Here is a 4,570-nt window from a genome sequence, read left to right as displayed (position 1 = left end):
TAACATTGTGACTCGAGGGAACTCAAGCCCTCGAGGAAGGGACCTTCCTGGGGGTCTTCCAGCCCATGAGATGACGGGGTGAGGCGAGCTTTTGTCCCAGCAATCGCAGTGCACAGGAGAGAGACCTTTGCTTGAAGCCGAAGGGCTGAGAGAGGTGAGAGGAGACCCCCCCTTGTGTGGAATGGAAAGAGATCCAGCTCCAACTTCAGCTCGGACTGCTGCATGGAAGAAGAGAGACTGCTGCCCTGAGGGTGGAAAGGATCTTTCCTTTTTCCCTTCTGGACTTTTCTTGGAGGGAGAAGAGATTTGATCCATTGTAAATCCTGGTTTATCATAGGAGAGATAGTTAGGATTGTGTATATAATGTATTATAATTTTTTTTCAATCAGAACTCAAATCAGTCCAACAGTTTAACTACCTAGGCAGCCTCATCTCCTCGGATGGTAACATTGACGGGGAGATAGACAACAGGTTAGCAAAGGCCTATAATGCTTTTGGAAAACTCCATAAAAGAGTTTGGCGTAATAAACACTTGAAGAAAAGCACAAAGATCAGTGTTTACACAGCCATAGTGCTGTCTACTCTTTTATATGGTTCCCAATCATGGGTCATCTACCGCCACCACCTGCGTCTCCTAGAACGCTTCCATCAACGCTGCCTCCGTACTATCCTGAACATCCACTGGTCAGACTATGTGACCAATACATCTGTTCTTGAACAGGCAGCAACCACAAGTATTGAGGCCATGCTACTGAGAACACAACTGCGATGGGCAGGGCACGTCTCCAGGATGAAGGACCACCGTCTCTTTAAGATCCTGGCTGCCACAAGAGAGGAGCCCCAAAGAAAAGATACGAGGACTCCCTGAAACAACATCTCAGCCTCGGGCATATTGATCACCATAACTGGTCCACTCTGGCCTCCAATCAGGAGGCCTGGAGACACATCATCTATAACACTGCTGATGCTTTTGAGAAAGCACACAGGATCACCCTTGAGGAGAAAAGACAATGCAGAAAGAATCGTGCCTTGCAGAATGTACCACCTAAGGAGTCTTTCTGCTGTGCCTTTTGCAACCGGACTTGCCTGTCTCGTATTGGCCTCTTTAGCCACCAACGTGCCTGCAACAATCGTGGGTAGAGCCCTTCCCAAATCTTCGTTCGCGAAGTCCAGCCATGATCATACAAAACCTAAGGATGGATTCTATAGAATATGTGCCATATATATTTGTGTTGGGTCTGGCTGAGCTGCAGTTCATTTCCCCACAGCAGCCCTCCCAGTGCTGTGCTTGGCACTGGCAGCTGGAAGGGTGTTGAGAACACACCAGTGTTTTGGCCACTGCTGAGCACAGCACCAACACTGGGACATTCCTTCCTTAGCTGAGGGCAAGACCCTGGGAGGGGACCCAAGTAGGCCAGCTGAGCCCAACTGACCCAAGGGACATTGCAGACCATGGGAGGTCAGCTCAGCTCTAAAAGCTGAGGCACGGAGCGGGAGGGGGGCTGCCTGCTGAGGAACCCTCCCGCGGACCCAAGCCCTGCTCCTCGGGAGTGGCCGACCATGGCTGCTCATGGGAAGCAGAGAACAAACCCTGCTGTCTTTGGCTTCTGTGCACACAAGCTTCGCTTTGCTTTTTTGATTTAAATAAACTGACTTATCTCAACCCATGAGTTGTTTTCTTTTTCCACCTTACTCTCTCCCCTGTCCTGCTGGGAAGGGGAGTGATAGAGTGGCTGGGAGGGCACCTGGTGTTCAACCCACCACACACCTGAACACTTGCAGAGACTCCACCACCTCCCTGGGCTACTTGTTCCAATGCCTGAACAGTGGAAAAAGGTTTCTCTAATATCTAATATGAACCTTCCCCAATGCAATTTAAGGCCATTCTCTCACAACCTTTCACTATAGCCTTGGCAGAAGAGATCAACCCCCACCCCACTAAAAACCTCCTATCAGGTCACTGTAGAGAGCAATGAGGTCCCCCCTGAGCCTCCCCTTCTCCACACTCAACAAGCCCAGTTCCCTCAGCCGTCCCTCAGCAGACATGTTTTCCAGAGCCTTCCCCAGCTCCGTTCCCTTCTCTGGACACGCTCCAGTCCCTCAAGGGCCTTTTTCACTCAGGGGCCAGAACTGGACACAGCACTTGAGGTGGGGCCTCCCCAGTGCCCAGCACAGAGGGTCAATCAGTTCTCTGCTCCTGCTGGCCACACTCTTCTCCACAAAGGCCACGATGCCCTTGGCCTTCCTGCCCCCCTGGGCACACTCTGCCTCATATCCAGCTGCTGTCAAGCAGCACCCCCAAGTCCCTTCCTGCTGAGCAGCTCTCCAGCCCCTCTGCCCCCAGCCTGGAGCATTCCAGGGGGTTGTTGGGACCCAAGTACAGGCCCTGGCACTTGGCTTTATTGATCCAGCCTGTCCAGATCCCAGAGCTCGAGGCAGCTCTGCAGGTGGAGCAGCATTACAGCCATGCATGTTCCAGCAAGGACATGGTGGAACCTCGGGGAACGAAGGACCACTGTGACACTGCTGGGCCTTCTGGACCCAAAGGATTCCTGAGACATTTTGGAACCGCATGGAATCAAGGTTCCATTGGGACATGTGGGGCCTCATGGAAGCAAAGGAACCCTGAGAATTTCTGTGGGAACAAGTTAAGGCAGCAGCTGCTGCATTCAGTTAATCAGGATCCAACAGGAGTGTTTTGGCCTTGACTGGTGTTTTCCATCCAGAGAGTGCTGTTTGCCAAAGTGGAAACCACTTGGAACACTCTGCATGACCAGCCTGTGTTTTTCTCTGGTGGCTGAACACAGGCAGCACATGAGGGGAGGGGAATGTGTGGGATCAGGGCACTGCTTTAGGGCGATGTTGGGAATTCCAGTGGACTAAAAGACAAAGCCCAGGCGCTGTTTCCAAAGGAACCCCAATGAAAGGGGGACGCCGGAAAGATGGGCGGACAAGTCCCACAATGGAACTCTGTGTGTGCAGCCTCATTTTCTCCTTCAGCACCCACATGAGAGAGGGGCAAAAAGTGGGGATTGGGACCCCAAAACTTTTGGGGGGGGGGGAATTAGGGATTGAGGGGACAATGGGAAAGTGGGAAGAACAGGGAGAAGGCTGGAAAGGGGAGGGTGGTCTGCCAGGTCCAGCAGTCCCATGGGGGTTGGGAAAGGGGGGTGGCCCCCCTGAGCTCCCAACTTCCTGTGGGGTGCTGGGGGCTGCTGGATCCAATCTCAGCCTTGCATTATGCCAACACTTTCAGTTTAGAGGAATTACAGAGGTGTGACTGAACCACTTTTGTCCCCCAGGTTTTAATGATGGCAAATCAGATCTATTGATAGAAATGAGTTATTTAGGGTTACAAATGATCAGACAAAAGATCTTCATCACAATTATTTACTGCACCATAGAAACACTAAAACTACCAGGAGTACAGGATAAGATAGGACAGTGCTCTACACTAAAGCAATTGTTGAAGCAATTCTACTCAAGCTGGCACAAAAGCAAGAATTCTTAAATAGAGATGGATGGAACACCCCCAGACCAACGCTCGGGGGGGAGATCTTTGCTCTCAACCTCCAGCAGTGACCTTGGGGGGGTCTCCAGCCAAGGCAGGAATCTGCACACACACTCCCAAGAAGGGTTCTGTTGGCAGAACCTGCCTCTGTGAAAGGGGACTGGCCCATTCTGGTCGAAAGGGATGGACTGACAGTCACTGGACTCCAGGGGTTGCCTCAGCATCAGGGGCTTCATTCAAGGTGGAAGCAGCGGCCGAAGCTCTTCCCGCAATCGGGGCACTGGTAGGGCTTTCCCTTAGCAATGGGTCCGTTGGTGTCTGGTCAAGGTAGAGCTGTGGGTGAAGCTCTTCCCACACTCCCCACACTTGTAGGGCCTCTCCCCGGTGTGGATGCGCCGGTGGGTGATGGGGGTGGAGTTCTGTTGGAAGCCCTTCCCGCAGTCGGTGCAGCGGAAGGGCCTCTCATCCGTGTGCGTCCGCTCATGCCTGAGGAGATGTGAGCTGGTCTGAAACCTCTTCCCACATTCCAAGCACTTGTAGGACCGCTCCCCAGTGTGAATGAGCTGGTGGGCACGGAGGTGGGAGCTGTTACTGAAGCTTTTCCCACATTCCCCACACAAATAGGGCCGTTTAGCAGTGTGGATGCGCTGGTGTCGGATCAAGTTGGGGCTTTGGTTGAAGCTCTTCCCACATTCCCTACAAGTGTAGAGACGTGCCCCAGTGTGGATGTGCTGGTGGGTGCGGAGGATGGAGCTGTCCCTGAAGCTCTTCCCACATTCCCCACACGTGTATGGACGTTTCCCAGTGTGGATGTGCTGGTGGGTGAGGAGCTTGAAGCTCTGCCTGAAGCTCTTCCCACATTCCCCACATTTGTAGGGCCGTTCCCCAGTGTGGATGCGCTGGTGGATGTGGAGGGTGGAGCTGTGGTTGAAGCTCTTCCCACATTCCCTACACGTGTATGGACGTGCCCCAGTGTGGATGTGCTGGTGGCTGAGGAGGTGGGAGCTCCTACTGAAGCTCTTCCCACATTCCCTACACGTGTAGGGACGTGCCCCAGTG

General features: G+C 53.0%; 1 pseudogene; it reads right to left on the bottom strand.

Annotated features, from left to right (window-relative positions):
- Positions 1-3,773: 3,773 nt before the first annotated feature.
- LOC113960979 lies at positions 3,774-4,563 on the bottom strand (annotated as a pseudogene).
- Positions 4,564-4,570: the final 7 nt, after the last annotated feature.

The sequence above is a fragment of the Neopelma chrysocephalum genome, unplaced genomic scaffold (genome assembly GCF_003984885.1).
Source record: "Neopelma chrysocephalum unplaced genomic scaffold, ASM398488v2 Primary Assembly neopelma1_96987, whole genome shotgun sequence".
Classification (NCBI taxonomy): Eukaryota; Metazoa; Chordata; class Aves; order Passeriformes; family Pipridae; genus Neopelma; species Neopelma chrysocephalum.
Note: the sequence above shows the minus strand (reverse complement) of the source record. Positions and strands in the feature narration are given on the sequence as shown.